Consider the following 18,787-nt stretch of genomic DNA (forward strand, 5'->3'; position numbering starts at 1 on the left):
TCCCAGCTTCTAAAGCTAGATGGCCAACCATCAGCTTTTCAGCTTTTCTTTCAAATACAAATACCAAGTTTCTAGCTGTTACGGTTTCAAGTGAAAGCTTGTAAATGCACTCTATCAAAGCAGGGAGCAAAAAGACAGACCTCAAATATATTCTCACTTTTACTATTTTAAAAACCACTCTCACAGATCCTGTTTCTGCGTTTGAATAGCCGAGTACAACTCCACAGACTGTATGCAAGAGGATACTTGCTGTAAGAGAAGGGGATGGAGGCGTGTACATGTACACAGCTGGAGGAGGAAAACAATGAAGCAGTCACACGTGCATCTTCGTACGGGGTCACCTGTGAGGAACCACGTGTGCAAGAGCACATAGCAAGACGGGCACGTACACGCACCTTGGCATGCACACAGCCCAGTTTGCGTGCCAGCAAAAGGAGCAGGCAACAAAAAGAGGGACGGGGAGATTGTGTGTGTATGAACGTGCTTGTGCTCCCAGAGGTCAGCCTGCTCTCCTCAGATTTAATTCCCTTTCTTGCTGCTACTGTTGAGAAGTAAATGTTCGCTTTTTATTAAAAATCAAAAGCAGAGGTGCTTGTAATCCTCCTGACTCCGGTTTTTCTCATATAAATGGAAAGTTTAGCTTAGAGCAATAGCAGGTAAAATCAGACTGAAAGCAGCAGCTAATTCCCAGGAGATATGCAACAGCTGAACAGCATTTGAGGATTGTTTTGTTTGTATATCTACATTTTTCATTAGCTAAATACTTTATTCTTATTATTATGCTCTTCTAAATGGAAAACTTGGCAAATCCTTGCACAAAGCCTCATATTTTTGGAAATCATTTTTCAGTGACATTGCAAACCAACTGCATTCTCCCTCTGTGAAACAAAACCTGTTCCCATCACGGCAAAGAGATGGCACTGTACTAATTTCTCAGATCTCACTCATTATGTTCCCTCTTTCCTCAGTTCCCCCCTATAGTCCCCTCCGCCCCTCATTCTCACTGCTAATATTGAAAATCTTCCCTTTGAAGCATTATCCTGGCTGTAATGATATTTCAGTGTAACCTTCAGAGCAGAGACCACGTCAAAAAAACGTTATCAGCTATACCGCCAGCTTGGACTACCAAAAATACTAGTGGGAAAGGTGGGAAAAAGGAGGAGAAAGAAATGAAGAGGAAGAGGTTTCTGAGCCTTTGGGTTATTTTTGGTGATGTTTCGAAGTTTTCTTCTACAAACAACAGAAATTTAAAGGAGATAGAGAAGACATTTCTCATATTTCTCAGGCTTTAAAACATCAAATAAGATCCACTATAATACTGACAGTGCACAGCACTCTCATCCTCATTCTTTTTCTTCTTTTTCCTTTCCTGCCTATGTCAACTACAGCACTGCAAGGCCCTGCCCCAAATCTCCACACGTCTGCCAAACCATAGCCAGGATGGCATCACGGAGCAAACCTCAATTTGTCTTGAAGTTTCATTTTTTTCTAAGGCCACAGTTTGGAGCGTCTCTATTGTGGGGTCAAAATACAGAGGAAGAAGTGTTCAGAGAAGAGAGTACTTCCAAAGCCAGAGATGTCCAGTTTTCAAGCGTGAATTTGGAGCAAAAGCTGCCCTAGGTATTGTGGACCCCCTGCTCCTGGCAGCCAAGCCCTTACTGCAAGGAGGTTTGAAGAGTAGAGCTGAAATCAGGTCAGCGGCCTTCTACCACCAGACTCCCCTGCAAGGAGGGTTAACACTTCTATTTCTTTAAACGCTGCTTTTGGATATCTTTCAGAGCTACGGTAAACACAGCACCAGAAAGGGTTACTGGCCACAGATGCTTCAAATTTCCTGACTGCCTCCTCCCCTATTCCTGGCAAAGCATTTGGAAAGACGGGCAGAGCAATCCCAGGATGGGTTTCTGGCATGGGATGTGGCACACATTTTAAGAGGTAAGAAGGAACCATTTGTTCTATTTCATGCAGCAAATGTGATTCTCCTGCAAATTCATTATGGGGCAATGGGCTGGGCAAGTCCTTTCTCTGTGCCTCAGGTTCTGCCTGTGACTCTGAGGGTATTTGCCACTGCTCTAGAGGGGCACTGGAAAAATCAGATTTTGTACTCTGAAAACACCACTTAGAGAAGTAAAATTCAGTCTGCGTCATGCTGCACTATAACTAGCTTCTTGGCAAGGTCTTAACATTACCTCTGCAGCTTTACACAGCTTGAGACAACACAGATCATCCTACTTGTGCTACACCTTTATCTCTGTGGTCTAGGCCAAGGAAGCTCCTAGCTCATAACCAGATCACCTTCTGCTTGATGCTAGACCATCCATCGCCTGTCCCCTGTCCCCCTTAGGATGCTCTTTTACCTATGCTGCACCAAAGTTCCTTCCTCCTGCTTGTCTCCATCCCAGGCACCTGTAGGTTTTGCGTGAATAAGCTCTGTTAGATAAACTGAACTGAACTCATTTCCTTTGCAGCTCCCTGTCCTCTCCCTGAGCCAGTCTGCGAACAGTAACGTGCCTTGGCATTATCTATACCGTTTAGGATTTTACACTCAATTAAATCCCCTCTTAACAACTTCTCCTTCATCATCTTCGTCACAGGCTATAAAGACCTTGCTTTTATTTTTAGCCAGTCCTGTTAGCTCAGGACTCACAGCCTCTCACATCGTATTTTCTGCCCTTCTTCTCTACACCTTTTTGAGTTCTCTGATGCTGATGGAGCCAAAGAGATAGACTGGAGTGAATGATAATCAGCTGGTGTAGGAGCTATGCTATGGTGTCCCTGTGACACCACACTGATCTGCTTCAATTAAAAACTACCAAAATTACTAATTGCTTCACCACTTTTGCCAAAGCCTCCAGGGCTGTGAATACTTTCTTGCAACCTGCTGCCTTACCTGCCTGAGCAGAGCCAGTCTCCGGACACCCTCTCCTCCACTAGAGCTCTGCGGCAGCTCCTGTACTGTATGACTGGGAATGGATCCTGCAGAGATGTTAATGAAGGAAATGGGGTGGGAGTGGGGTGCAGCCCCTGCCAGCCTGGTAAATCCTACCTGTCTCTGTGGCTGAGACCTTAGAAAAAAAAATCTGCCCTCTCCTAGAACAAGCACGGTTTCAAAAAACAAGGATGAAGAAAGAAGGGGCTGCCACCAGCCCCCTTTCATTTTGTAGCCCGACAGCCTGGGAACTCATCAGGGATGTAGGTCTAATTTTGTCTTCCGTCTGAGGAGGTACAGATCGTGCTCTTCCACTTCCCAGAGGAATGCCCATAATCTCCACTGGTGTTGAGAAGATACTAGTTTCTTCCTGTCGAACCTGCCGCACACTAATAAATATGCACTGGGCCAGAGAAAGGAAAGGCCATGCCTGAGGAGAAAGGTATTCCCACCTCTGTCCAGAAGCCTCTGCTCTAATGTCAAGCTGCTTAGCTGCTCAGTCCTAATAGGACTGAGGCTCTTCTTGGCTTGGACGGAAGCACAACTAGAAGTACCTGCTTAGAAATGCCAGTAAACAACAGGAAAGTACAGATATTTCTACATATAGAAATAAGCATCAGCGAAGAAATGCATTTGGGTTTAAGAGCCAAGAGTGGCAGCTGGGCAGGACTTTGGTATCTGTATCCTTCTAAGGGTTTAACCATCAATTTCCCTGTTCCCCATCTGTGAAATAGAGTAATTTTACTTCCTTGCACGCCTGAGGTGCTCTGACAATGCATTAAAAAGATTGAGAGGTGCTCATATAGTAGGGCAATGAAGGCCACACATCTGCTTAAGATAGCTCACTGACTAACAACTATCAGAAAAGAGATCCACTACAAGCAGTGCATGAGACCACTGGCTTCACATCAACTTCCTTGGAAAGTACAGATCAGGCAAGGGCCCTCGGGAGATTCCCCACCACGTAACACGCCTACCTCCTCGCAGTATAGGCTCATCTGTCCCAAGTTTCCTTCAAGATGAGAACCACCTTGCTGCCTAGGAGAAGATTTTAAAAAGTTGCTGTGCTGATTCCTCTCCTCAACACAGCACAGTTGTGGGAAGGGAGCTGGGTAATTCCGTCCCAAGTTTCTTGCCTTGGAGATGCAAATCAAGAGGTCTTTGTGGCCACAGTGCAGAAATCCTAGCTTCACTGATGCATGACTGATACTCCACAAGGAAGATGCCCAGCATCCAGTCAGGGGTAACTGAGGACTTAATGGCATCACAACAGGCCACTCTCTGTCTGCAGACTTGCTAGTTTCTTATAAGTAACTGAGGTGAAGATCTTAAAAGCTTCCAAAAGAATCAAACAATGGCATAATGAATTTGTAATGATGGAGAGAAGCATAACCTCGCTTCCAGCTCTCAACACCAGGGCCGTTTCCCCATCAACTCATTTGAGCTGGGCCCCTAAGGCAGGTTACCACAAAGCACAAGAATATCATTAATTTTCTTCATGTGAATGAGCAGTACTCAGCAGCCTGCTAGCCAGAGACATGGCGAGAATTGAATTTATTCACCTGCTCTTCGAGAGATGTTACAACAGGATTCAGCCGCCAGCCTTTGTGGCAATAGCCCATTAACTCATCCTTACAACTCTGGGCGGCCGTAATGGCACTGCTCACCAGCCCCTGACCATCTGCCTCCCTTTACAAGAGTTTATGATAAATTTTGGGTTTTGTCTGTCTGCTGCTGCATATGGAGACCTGATGGATTTAAACAAGGACTAGATCTAACAAGATCAATGTGCTGTTGGGCAGGTGCGGAAACAAAGCAGTCAGTTTTATGGCCAAAGCGTAAGCACGAGGGCCTGACCACTTCTTGTCACTACAGGTCCTGCAAGAATTTTGCAAGAGACAATGCCTCAGGACTGCTGGTACCTGGCGGCTTCCAGCCGTATAACTGCACTCTGCTGCCAGGAGCTCTCCGCTTCTGTGCTGAGGTGTGTGTACTCTTCTCCAGTGTGAAGTAATTGTCTACATGAAGCAGCTGCCCCTGCCTACTCCAGCTGTGAGCCTGGGCATTCTGTCACACCTTGCATTCTCTTTAAGAAGTGGGGTATCAGTGTACATTTATCAGGCAATCAGTGATACACAATTTCTTAAAGGATGAAGGATTTCGTCCACCCACTCCACTAGCTAAATTAGTTTAGCTCCAGCTTAATAGCATTTGTGCAGCGTATTTCCTGTATGTGTAAGCAAGAAAGGTGTCACTTAAGGGTGCTGAGGGATTCAATTATATGTAACAAGACAGCTTTCTCTCAGCTTCACTCACTCTGTTACTCAGAGGCTTGTCTTCGTGTGTGGCTTTTTTTCTTAAGGTATTCTTACAGACAGGATCTGTTTTCCTCTGTTGTGCCAAGAGCTGTCCCCACAGAGATCAACACTTGATTTGAAGGGACAGCTGCTGCATGGGAAGGAGTGCACGCACGCACGTGTGTCTGTGTGCATGCAGCTATCTGAGTGTGGGTTTGAGGAAGACAAGGCGGAGGAGGAGGAAGAAAGTGGAAGGAAGCAGGGAAAATGAAAAGGGAGACAACTTTTCATTCCATTCTGGAAGTCTCTTTTCCAACAAGATGTACTTCCAGTCTCTTAGCACGTCTGCAGCGCGTGACCTGCACAAACACGATGAGGGTAGAATAAGGCGCAAGAGAAATGCAAACCAGAGGGCCACCTTATTCCATGTCCCCAGGATGTGCTTGTCTCCATCTGTCTTAACTGATGTACAGTATCTGGTTATGTCCTTCTCAGGGTTGCTACTCAGGCTCATGCATGACTTTGGAAAATACATTTTGTTCTTCTGAAGCCCTCAAGGACAATAATAAATAGAATGAAAACAAAACCACCCCGCCAGCTCTTCAGCGGGCGTTCCAGTGTCAGCTGCCCTGAGATTCCACCTTCACCTGAAGGGAGGCCTGTTTAATCATGCAATACTAAAGAAGAAGAAAATGTTTCTTGAAGGAGCAAGGGAAGGCCAACTTGCCCCTATCCTCATAGTTTTGCTAAGTGTGACTGCAAATAACATGCCGCTTGAAATCTGCCATGTGCTAGCACATCGCTGTGACAGCAAGCCTTGAGGCCTAGCATCACTGCAAAATAATAACTGATAATATTCTCTTTGCCCTTTACTGCTGCCGAGCTGTGCGGAGTGCTCATTACTTTGGTCCTCTTTCAGGAAGAGAAAAAGTCAGTGGGCCAGCTGGACTGCTGAGGTATGTGAGGTTCAGCTAAGGTCATCACAGAAGAGCTGCCCAGGTTGCTCTGCTTTGGTTTTGCAGACTTTGCCATAGGGATTGATGGAGGCATTTACACTCCAACTGAGCCCCACCTTTAACATCTCTGTATACAACCAGTTTCTTTTCATTCCTTTCCTCGTGTTTTTCACTTCTGACTTATATCCCCCAGCAAAAAATGGGCACGCATGGATATTCTTATAAACTGCCTTTCAAAAAGTCTTTGACAGAGTATTTCATTAAAAAAAAAAAAGTTACAAAAACTAAGGAGTACTGGGTTGGAGACATAAAGTTCTCTCATGGAGAGCAAGTCTCTACAAGACGAAAAGCAGAAAAGAAAGAATAATGGATCGTCTCTTAATATGGTGAAAACTTAACAGCAGGGTGCTGCTGAGAATTTTGCTATGGCCTGCATATGCAATACATCAGCTAATGCATAAAGAGGGAGAATGAAATTGTGAGAGACCAACATCTACAGCTAATACAGTGTGATTGAACCTGGACTCTGAGGACCATCGGATCCTCATATAGCCAAACTGATACACAGCAGCCCAATAGACCACAGGAAGAGCTTCAGTCTTGACACAGGCAATACGTATTGGGAAAAATAATCTATACGCCTCAGATATCTCCCCGGGTTGTAAAATTAAGTATGACCCGACGAGAAAAAACCTGTGGTTACTGCAGGCAGATCAATGAAGACTTTTCTCTGACGCACCTCAATAGTAGGCCAAAAAGTAAATGGAACGTTAAGGCACAAAAATAATACGTGGTGAAAAATCACTCCTGTGCAGAGGCTCAGTGCGAGGCCAGAGCTCCAGCAAAATCTCATCTAAGCCAACAAAATACAGCTTACGTTGGATTTAAGTGGTGCCTAGACCTTGTGTGAGTCATTTCTCTCAGGGGTGGGTGAATCTCACCCACTGAGAAAAGTATTAACGCCACTGCATATGCCAAGGCGTGCCTTCAGCCGGAATACTGCGGCTGGACAGCTCTGGTGCTTTTCTGAAAAATAAGAGCAAGAGAAGCAGACATGGGCAATGCAAATGATTAGAGTTCCGAAAAGATTTTGGGCTGGGAAGGATCTTAGGAAATGGAAACTTTTTAAAGAAGGAACAAGTGACATAGCACTTGAAAAACACCGAGCGACAGAACCAACGAAACTTGGCGCTCGGTGTACGTGCATGCTGCAAAAGGTCCCTGTGCACATTCTCTGATGTCTAATAAGGGGTGACAAATCATTGCATTAAAGGGCATGAATCAGCTATATAATTCGTAGAAGAATTTGCGATATTAATTGATATCATATTTCTCATTTTATAGGCCAGAAATTAACACAGAAAAAAGGGAATGAATGGGACAAGGCTAAGGAGTATCCTAAATACCAAGGTTTTATCCCAGAACCTTGCCTTCTGAACAAAAGGCATCCATTTGACCGTCTTAGGGAAATCCAGGAGTGACAATGGCAGGAGAGGATAAGACCTGCTCTCTGGAACCCAGCAGAGCCAGCAGAGAGCCAAACGCTCGTCCCAGAGGGGCACCAGCAGCAAATGTGTAAGAAAGGGTGGCAGTCCATAGGCTGGTTTTCCAACCATTTTTGAAGCCTTTTGGACCTGGTTCTGGGTGCTAACTCTAAGTTGCACTTCCTAACCATCCTGTGTTTGAAAAAAATAGCTCCTCTTCAGTTCATGCTGAAGCTGTTACTAGTTCTTGCATTATGCAAACTCAGTGAAACCTTCTCCATAACATTCATGATTTTATAAGTGCCTGCCATAATCCCTCCTCTTACTGTCTTTTCTCAAAGCCACAGTTTAGCCTACTTCATCTCTCCTTTTCAGGCAAGCAACACATCAAACTTCCATACAAACAGATAGGAGCAGGTAAATTATGGGAAGGAATGAACAGCAGAGGGAAAGTCATTTCCTAATCTCTCATCAGAACGAGTGCCTGCAGGGCCTGTAATTGGAAACACATTTCTGAGGAGAAAGTTACGCTCTTCTCAGTGCTGGCCACTGTGTCTAAATGGGGAAGGGAGGGAGCCAGGAAGGGGGGATCGGCATGGGGACTGATCAGTAAACAGATGAGACATACAGATATGCCCTCTACTTCATACATTTCAGTACTAAATCTCAACTGCCTAATCTTGTACCAGAGTATTTTTCTGTTTGTTGTGCTCTCCTTCCTTATATTGTTATTCGAGCCACTCACACGGTAGGAACACTGGTACTTGTTTTCCTTCGCTCTGGAAACACTGAGCGAACACAGCTCGGCAAGCTAACAGCCTCTAAAAGGGTTAGAACAAAACACAGAGAGGTTCAGAGCAGTGAAAGAGAAGCAATATCTCCATCTTTTGCAATGGCTCTTTCCTGGGAAAAAAAAGGGACAAAATGTGTCCCTGGGCCCGATTCACACACTTGAGTGATACTAAAATAAATGTGGGTCGGCTCTGGGTCACTTACAGGAGGAGTGACTTTTAGAAACAGGCATGCTGACTACCACCACAGTACATTTGGGAAGGATTTATCCAGCTCTCAGTAGATTTACATTCTGCATTTGCTTCCGAAGTACAAAAGCATCCCCACTTTGCAGAAGTGACGTAGCAAGTAAACCAGAAGGCTGAAGATCGAAGCAAGGCGTTCTCAAAAGCCAAGCTGGGTCACAGAGAAGGGGGGAAAAACTACAGCTGCTAATGTTGAGCAGTAGTGACATCTTCTCTGAGTCTTTAGGGAATGGCAAAGTTGCTGTTGTGGAAGAAAATGGAGATAACCAACGATGCTGCTGGTCAGAAGGGAGGCCGTGCTGCTAGGACGGAGACCCAACCCGACATAGAGCCTTGCTCCACTCCCTCAAAGGCAATTACTTTTGGGTCTCCTGATGGTGAAGGATCTGAGGTTTGGCATTGCACAGAGGTAACCTTGTCATTAGAGACACACGGTTGTGGGAGGCAGAATTTTTCAGACTGGCCATAGACAAGGGACTACCACTGAGGAATCCCAAAGAAGCCCCGAAGCACAGGCCACGCTGGTGTCAGTGTACTGGCTGCACCCTTAGCTAGCTGAGCCAAGGCCCTGCATGCCCCACCACAGAAAGGAGCTCCAGATCCTGTCCTAAACTTTCACTGCATGGGAATGCCGCTGCAAGAATGGTGACTTTGTTCCACCTCGGGGCTGGCTGCATTTCAGCAGTGAGCTAAGTGGTTTGGGATCCTTCTGGATAACACTAAGAAGTGCTATATAAATGTCAGCTATGAGTAAAAAGCTCCTCTGTAACTGTACAGCCATTCTATAGCCATATGCTCCTCTTGAGGGTTTCCAGTGACTGGGTTTCCCCTTTTGAAGAGCTATGTAAACACATGCAAAACCAGGCCTTTATATAATACAATAGGGCATATCATACATTAATGTGTAAATAGGTCGCTCTCCATTTGCCCTCCCACTCACTTCCCTTCCAGCTAGCTTGAAGCTTACGTAGCAGGAGCTTAAATGTAAGTCGCCAGTATTCCCAATTTAGCACAGCAGGGAAACGACATGACTTTCAAAGGCAAGAGGGATGCACAGTGCACAGCGTACTCCTTCCTTTCTCTAAGCTCCCCCCAAAGTCACACGAAGAAAAAACCCAACCCAAGGTCAACAACACACCGGCCAGTAAACCAGGAGAAATGTTCCAGCATCACGCAGCCACGTGAGCTGCAGATAATTTCAAGAATGAGAGCGCACCTGCCGGATCTCCAGGAACCCTGGCAAGGCCAGGCAAGCACGCTAGCCCTACGATACGCACCGAGAATTTCAGGGTAGCACAGCACGGAGTTCAGATTTACATGCAGCAAGCAGAATAAAGTCGGGGCAGGGGAAAGCAGGTGCCTCAGGGTAGTGTGAAGGCTGGAGAAATAGGGATGAGGTATTGAATATGATGTCACCAGTATCCTATGACATCACAGAACAGCGGGAAAAACAGCAGAAACAAACCTGTCCTGGATCTCCAGGAGAGGCAGGAGTAAGAGGGGAAAGGGAAAGAAAGAAGATGGGCAGCCACATCAGGAAAGCAAGGAAAACGACAGAAGCAAAGGAGCAACAACAAAGAACAGCAAATTAGTACTATAGACGTTGAAAGTGTTGTACAAACATTAACTAATCGATCAACTAATTGCCTAATTAAAAGAGAGACCAGGAAAGGGAGATACCAGGGGAGAAGCGGGAGGAAGTGGGAAGAGCAGCAGAGCACCGGGACAGGGGTGGCAATACGTGCTCCTGCCCACCCAGGCCACATTATCCCCGGCAAACCTGTGCCAAATTGCCATGACAATAATTAGCCAGAGTTCCCTGACAGATCATTATGAGAACATTAACAGGGCATTAGCGAGAATTACCCATTTTTCACACATTGATTAGGTGCCATTGCTGGTTCATTAGAGTATTGGCTTTTAATAGCCCCGATCCAAGCAGCGGCAGCCCCTCAGCGCTGCCCCGGGCCTCTTGGGCTGGGAGCCGGCAGCAGGCCCGGCCTGAGCTGAACCTTACAAACTCATGGACACCTCCTTCATCCACCCGGGTCAGGGAGGGAGAAGGGGTCACCTCCTGCTTGAACCCATACTGCTAAAGGAGGGAGTAGCCCAGGGCCAGCTCTGCACCTCCTCCTCCCCAGGCCCCACAGTGGGAGGACGCCTCCCCATCTTTCATTCCCGAGACCTCTCTGCCGTACGCACTCACTTCTTAACGTAGCACCAGAAAGGTTCGGGCCCCTGCTGCGCCCCTGGATGCTTTCCTCCATGCTTCGATACTTTCTACTGATAAGCAAGGATGTGCAGCAGGAAAAGGGGTCTGAAACGTGCAGCAGGGGAAGGCTGGGTTGACAGGATTGTTTCTACTGCAAAAGTCGGATGCTGTGCTGTGTTTTTGGCAACAAGAGCAAAAGCAAGCCAAAAAAAGGTGACAAGACTGAGGAATCCGTCCCCTCCCCTTCCTCTCGGGACACATCACCTACACCCAAAATAAGTTTCAGTTGAGTCACGCTTCGGAAGGTAACAGCACTCCTCCTAGTGCTCTTACACAACTGACCGGGTCTCCCTAATCCTGTCATGTCCACAAGAGACCCCAGATCTGGGGCATGTCCCCCCCAGCCCGGCAACCCCAGCTTCTTGCGGGGGCTGCAGTATGCAGGATGGATTACCGAGGTGGCAGGAACTAAACCTTTGGCAGGGTTGGCTGGATTATAGGGCAGCTGAGTGGGTGGGTAGGTCACTGAGCACAGCCCAGCTGAGGGCAAAGCAAGCACCATTCGTTGACGAAGGAAATGGGTAGGAGAAGGCACAGAGCAAAGGAGACAGGAAGGGTTAGTCCTTTGACATCGAGAAAGTGAAGGAAAAAAAATACTTTGGAGGGTTACAGAGAAAGACTCAGAAGGGGGGTTGTGTTACTGGAAGTATCTGAGAAATAGCAGTGGGAGATGACTGGGACAGCACATTTGTTATAAAAATGTAGGCGATATGAAAGTTGGATTAGGAACATTGGCAGGGTTGTGTAGGGTCATGAAGGCAAGGACAAGGAGCCTCAAGTCCAAAGGGGATAGGCCTGAGCAAACAGAAAGGCAATGAGTTCACAGTGGTAGAGAAAAAGGGCCGGTTTTAGCGTGCCTGCTTTATACAGACCAGAGAAAAGGGACCAACTTTCAAGGAAGCAGGGAAGGAGAAGTCGTTAACATATTCAAGACTAAGGAGGATTAAGATGCGAACAAGTGGTTTAAACACTGAGAAGGAGAAGAAGAGATGGATTTTTCTGTATGTGGTAGAGGAAGAAACAGGCTGGGGAGAATACAAGGGAGAAAATAACTAGCCTTTATATTGCAAGAGGACGTGACTGGGAGGATATTTTCTTCATTAGGAGTTGTAAAAAGACTGAAGTGAAGAGAATTGAAATGAAAAGGCAAGCAGTTTTTTTAACAATATTCAGCCTGAGCTGTGAGCATTTGTTGACTGAGAGGTTTGGAAACAGCATGTGACAGGTCAGGGTGCAGTAGGTCTGGAAGCTGCTTTGGGTGGTTGAACCTGAGTATGGCAACGGGATCATCTATAAAGCAGAGACCGAGGACAGAGCTCTTTGAGATCCACAGAGTTCATGAGGATGGGGCACTGACAGATGAAACACTTTGAGGGACTCAAAGCTGGAAGAAGAAAGTGGAATAAGGGAACGTGCTTTGTCAAACCAGACAAGGGAGCACCAGGAGAGCCCTGCAATTTGCCACAAAGAAGCTGATTGAGTCCCAGCACTGCCATTAAAACACAGAGGACAAATTAAAGAGGGTCTAAGGTGGAACAAGAGAAGAGAAAATCAAGCAGCGATTGCAAAGAGTCTACACAATCAGTTCAGAAGTAAAGGAAAGGTGGAGAGAGATGCACCTGGTTCCTGTTCAGTCTCGAGTACAGCACCATGGTTCATGTGAATTTGTGCTGCTGTATTTGGCGAGTCAGGAGACGGCAACACCAGGCTCCAGAGAAGGAAGAAGCACTCTTAGCATGAATAGTCTGTTTCTGAAAAGTCTTACACTATCACCGTGGGAGAGTTAGCTGGCTCTATGGCCCCAGTTAGCCACGGAGTCACTGAGCAAGTAACTGCAAGCTGTCCTGAGGCCAAGGGTAGGCCTCCCAGATGCTCTGCTGCTCTCCTCAGTCTAATATTAATTGGGGAATCCACCTGCTATTCATCAGGATCCTCTGGACACCACCAGGCCCTGGCAAACAAAAGCACTGGCCCACTTTTTTTCATGAAGGGCACAGCTAGTGAGACAAAATGTAGGATGGCAGGACGAACACCCTAGTGCCCAGCACCTCCTCACCATCGACCTCCGAGCCGCTAGCGGGGCAGAGCAGGGCCCGCACGTCCCTCAGAAGTCACCAAAGCAATTTGGCGAGGAGCGGTGCTCCGAGCAGCGCTGATGAATGCTGAGGCTGGTGTGCTGACAGGCCTGAGCACAGCGTGTCACTGCAGGTAAATCAAGGCTGACAGCCAGCACTTTTACCTTCTCCCCGCTTTCCCTGGCCTTTAAACCGAGCCAAATGGAGGGCATGCAGGAGGACAAAGGACAGGTGGATAGGAGCGAGGCACAGGAGGAAGGGCCTCAGCATCTCTCCGCAGCAGCAGGTGGGAATTTCGGGGGAAGCGGCAGACGGGTGGCGAGCCCTCCGTGCAGTGTGTAAATCCACGGGAGGCAGGCGGAGCACTGGGGATCCTGACCTTGGGCCAAGACAATCTGCTTTTTAACTGGCGGCAACTGTAATCCACCCTGCGAACAGATGGTGCAGAGAGGAAAATATAAGGGATCCAAACGCAGCCAAAAGCAGCCAACCTTCAGCAGGAAGGTGATTAAAGAAGTCATGGAAGAGCAGGCTGACTCCCTCCGCTTGGAATGAAGTCGGGTGCCACGGTCCCAGTCTCAAAGGAATCAAATCAAAGGCTCGGGGCTCCTCAGCTGAAACGCAGAAGCTGTCTTGCAGCCCCTTTTTGTTTCCGAGGGATGACAAACAGGCAGGGTTTGGCTCCTGTGCTGGCCAATCCTCAGCTCTTGTACTGGCTTCCTGAAACTCTGCTCTCACTGTTGCTTGCTGTCCTAAGGCATTGTCATGAGTCTTTTGCTCTAACAGCTCCACACATACAGATATCAAATATCTGCAGGGACGTGATATGAATCCTTAGCGTGCAGAACAAAATTTGCAAGGTAGCAGCACACTCTGAGCAGCAGAAGAACCCAGAAACCCTGTGTTCAAATACTCCAAAATGTGCAGGAAAAGCTCAGAATGGGCTCTAAATTTTGCAGTGAATGCTCTCTCGACGGAGGCGAACTTGCACAAACCTTTTGGTTCCTACCCTCTCGCTAAGATACTGCCACAATTCGTGCTGTCTAGGGTCAAGGCACCTGGTATCCCTGCTTACTGGCCTAGGTCATGCAACCACTGGTGGGGATCACTGGACTGAGCTAAAACTCCACCAACTCAAAGTAACTCCCAGGTTTGGCTCAGATTTCAGTGCTGTAATCCATAGTTTTGACACTGAAAAATATTGTGGAAATTAATAATCAAGAGATAAAAGATGAACGTGAGCTACTGCAGTTGCTGGTACTGAAATACTGACATTGCTATACATCTGGGGACCATTACCAAGTACCAAAGGAAGTACTCAGCAGGAACGGTATAAAATCCACCTACTAGAAACACTTAAACAGTTTGTGCATCATCAGTACCCACCAGCGCTGTGATATGTGAGGCACAGAAAACATGCTTCTTTTATAACACTAATGGACCTACTGGTTTCTAATGAGTTTACCTGGTGTCCTTCCAGGTTCACTGCAGAGAGCCAGAACTGCTGAAATGCCCAACACGCTCTGCAGATTCATGCTGACAGGTCACGGGCTCTCAGGTAAGGTATTTTGTGGTTTTCTGATTTGACAATGCCTCAGTGCTTGAGGTAAAATGAAAATGGAATGAAAAAATGTAGATATATTTTCTGGTATACTTGCATGAGCTGAAGCTCAGCAAGTTCCTCACCACAACTTGAAAAAAGCTTGGTTTTCAATCATAACACTTCATCCCCTGCCACCGTCTGCAAGTTGTACCTTCACTAGAGGTCATATAGCTCAAAGTACAGACTTGTTCTAAAGATAATACTTTACTTTTCTGCAGTATTTTTGTTGAAGTGATCTTTGCTGACATGCTTGCCCACGAGCAAGCCTTTCTGCAAAACGCCGCTGCCTTCACATTACTGCAGGGAAAAACTAAGGCAGGGAGCAAGCACGTGGCCATTTAGCTGGGGACGTGCAGGAGAGCACTGCTAGTTAATCCCTACCGTAACTCCTTGGTGCCCTAAAAAGAATACAACCCCAGGCAAGACCAAAAGCAGGTCCTTCTTTGCTCCCCATGGCTAAGGACAGCTGTTTCCTCATAGCCTCTAGTCATGGCAGAGTTCATGCCACCAGCTCAGCATGGCAAAACAAAGCAGAAATTGCACTTCCCATAAAGGAAAAATGCGGGCGGCATATGAATACTTAGAAACAGCAATGTCACAAGTGGGGGAAGGTGCTAGGTACCCTTTAACCTAATCCTTCCAGTGCCCCCTGCCCACCCTGCAGCACCCCTGCTCATCCAACCCTAGGTTTCCTAAACCTGTCTCTGGCAAAACGCCTCGCTCCTGCCCTGCAGGCTCCTGTCGTGCCAATCTTGGGTTGCCACGAGAAAGCTCTGCCAGCGTAAGACTGGGCAGTGCTTTGACAATGTTCCCTCATGAAAAATGACACTTCCAAAACAAATGCTTCAGCTTAATGGATGTCAGGCTGCTGTAATTTTGAGTCATTAAACTTGCAACTCTGATGAGCACTCTCAGTATGTTCTTTCTAATTACTAGGACCAAGCAGATTTAGACAGGGCAAATACACCAGGCTCTCCCATTTCCTTACTACAGCCTGACTTCTTTTTCCCTTCCTCCCTCCCCTGTCTTCCTAGCCCTGCTTATTTATTGCACTAGTGTGGGCTGTTTTGCCTTGCAAATCCTTTTGCACAGAGACATCCTCTCCTAGCCAGAGTTTTAACAGAGAAATTCTCCTTCCCCAGTTCCTCATTCTCTCCCTGCTCATTAGCTTTGCTAAGCCCCTTTGGCTGTGAATGTACGGCAGCATTTATACTGACTGACAGTGACCTAGCAAGAGGACATCGGCGTTACTGCCTCTCAACTTGCTGGGATCTAGACGCCTATCCTTTATGCCATTACCTGGTGGTCTGTCTGTCCTAATTCCCTGCAACTTCGTCGCAGGCCTTTTGTGGTGTGAGTCTCTCCTCCTTATCTGTACTTTCTTCTGCTGTCTGCTTTTATTTTCCCCTCTCCATCCCTTACCTCTTGTGAACCATGTCCTTCAAACTCTGAAAACCCCGCCCCAAAGATGCTATTATTTGACAGGTGGCTCTGCTGGTAAGTTGATGCAAACACATGCATTTCAAGATCATTGGAGTAAGGACCATGTCTCATTCTCCCTACAAAGTACCTACCCCAATAGGGTCACTAGGCCCCTCCTCACAACACAGAAGTGGAGAGACCACTGAGGTCAACGCATCTAGTTGTATTTGATAGCAAGCAACAACATGGCAATGTTTAATGCAGACCAGTTCCTGACAATAAAGTAGGTACAATTACCCATTAGGCTATTCTGTGTTTTCTCCCCGCTTACTCTTCATTCTCCCTCTCATTTCCAACATGCTTTGTATTTTAATATCTCTTTCTCCATCCTCTCTCCTCTCCTCTTGCTTTGTTCTTTTGCTCTTGGAATCTACCTTTTTCCCCCCTGGCAAAGCATACATTGAATTTCACTGTCAGAAAATAAAGACCTCAAGGGTTATGAATTATCTGTCCTATTTTAATAATTAAAGATGAATACACAGAGCCAAGGCAGCTTAGGCACTCGTCTGAACAATCACATTATATCAGAAATGTCTTGTGTGGCCCCTAGTGAAATACATCAAAGAATTTCCCACCCCTGTATATACAGCAGTTGTCCTAGTCCTGCCCTGGGACCATTCCGCAGCCAGTCAGATTAACTGACCTGGATTTGATTAGGGACTATATATTTAGTTTTAATGGATAGGGTTTGATGATTTTTGATAATTTGCAACTTACAGCTAAGGAAAAGCAGCTTATTGTTAAATGCAAGTAAAATGAAACGAGGTCTGGCTGTCTGGATGCAGATAGAAATTACATAAAGCCCAGGAGCACCTCTGGAGATCTTAACTAGTCAAGAGAATACGGTCCAAGAGAGCAAAAACCCTGTGCTTCAGTGGAGCTGCACTGAGCATTATCTCAAAAAAGTGACACATTACAGGGTGACTTCGGAAAGCAAGGGCACAAATGGAAGACTGGGAGAGCTCACAGGTGGAGAGAAAGGGATGGCCAAAAGGACTGTGAACTGGAAGAAAATTGCTGCCTGGATTTTAAGAGCATCCCAACTTTGGTTGCCAGCAAGCATCTTGCCCTGCTCCACAGAATGACCAAGTTGCATCAGAGATGTAAGAGAAGAGTGCAGGTCTGCCTGCCTCCAGCTTTTCAAAGGGTGAATGGAGAAGGAAGAAAGAAAGGAGGGAAAAAGCTACAATGAACCTTCAATCCTTTAATGAACAGAGAAGAGCAGTGATTATATGAGAAATAATATGAGAAAATACTTCTTTACTGTGAGAGTGACAGAGCACTGGAACAGGCTGTACGGAGAGGCAGTGGAGTCTCCTCTGGAGATATTCAAAACCCACCTGGATGCCATCCTGTCTAGGTGACCCTGCTTGGCAGGGGGTTGGACCAGATGATCTCCAGAGGCCCCTTCCCACCTCAGCCATTCTGTGACTACATGCCCTGACAGGAGCAGAACCTGTTACAGGAGAAGAAAACACAAAGGAGAGGAGAAACACCCCTCCCAGTCACACACAGGCCAGCCCGAATCCACCTCTCCCTGCGGAGGGTGCTCAAGGAGGACTGCACAGCTCTGCTTTTTGGGTACAGGGAGGTGCCACATGTCCAGGTGGTGCCAAACAACAGCACATAAAATAACGTAAGGAGTACAGGCTGCATTCAATCATGAAGTACACCGAGTCCAAAGCAGAGGAAGCGGTGTGCTCCTTTCTCCTAATCCCCGCTTCTGGAAAGGCATTGATGCCTGCTGCAAGACTCGTGCTAACACGGCAGCAGAACCTACACAACAGTGTATGCCAGCGGCTCAGTTCCCTCAGGGACTGCTTGGGAAACCACGTGTGAGCCTTGCTCAGCTCCCTGCTCGCTGCATCCCACTGTCCCCTCTCTGACTGTGGGTCAGGAGCCATTTCACAGCTTCCACACCTTTTTGTTATGTGACAAGCAAAGAGAGGAGGAAAGCTTATGTTCCACTAGCATTGCCAGAGGTGCGAACACTTTGGATGTATTGCTGAGTTCACGCGGAGCGAGGCAGGCTTTCATTTTGCCCTGACTCCCAGAGCTTCATTACCAAACCCTGATGGCGCATTCTTGTTAGCTTTTCTCGTGTCATTATTTTTTAGAGGAGAAGAAGCAGATCAGACATTTGACCTGTTTGGTTTAATTCATCCAAACATATTAAATGTGTGCAATGGTCTGGGTCACTTCCTTCTCAGTCCAGACATGCTTCACCCATTCTTTCCTTTTGATTACACAAACCAAAAGCAGGACTGCAGCTGCCCTGACCTTCAAAGTCCCGAATTTGAACCTGCCTCACTAGCTGTTCCCTGGACTCCACGCGCAGGAGTTCAAGGAAGCAGGCACTTGCACCTTGTCTCTTTTTCTGTCACTCTCAGCAGGAGGCAGTCTGAAAGTAGGGCACCGAACAGCAGGACCACGAGGGAGTGGGTGAGTTGTTAGAGTCAGGCAATGACTTTCCCACTATCAGCTCCTCCACTTGTGTGGCTGTGGCAATTCACACACCTTTCCTGATGGTCTCACCTACCACGGTTTCTCACCCACTGTACTCTCCTGTCTGAGCAGGGCTGCCGGGGTGATGTGGTGTTTGTGCATCCCTCTGCTCAGCCCTGCTAGGTTCCCTTCCCTAGACTGAAGAAG

General features: G+C 47.0%; 1 protein-coding gene and 1 long non-coding RNA gene across 6 annotated transcripts in view; one reads left to right on the plus strand and one right to left on the minus strand.

The window, feature by feature from the left end:
* Window positions 1-18,787, minus strand: part of LSAMP (limbic system associated membrane protein) — a 965,491-nt gene that overhangs the window by 249,401 nt on the left and 697,303 nt on the right. The gene's annotated exons all lie outside the window — the stretch shown is intronic.
* Window positions 13,085-18,091, plus strand: LOC106037735 (uncharacterized). The gene is made up of 3 exons (XR_001208209.3): window positions 13,085-13,183; window positions 14,531-14,608; window positions 17,055-18,091. It is a non-coding gene; the product is annotated as an uncharacterized lncRNA (long non-coding RNA).

This window comes from Anser cygnoides, chromosome 1 (genome assembly GCF_040182565.1).
Source record: "Anser cygnoides isolate HZ-2024a breed goose chromosome 1, Taihu_goose_T2T_genome, whole genome shotgun sequence".
NCBI classification, from domain to species: domain Eukaryota; kingdom Metazoa; phylum Chordata; class Aves; order Anseriformes; family Anatidae; genus Anser; species Anser cygnoides.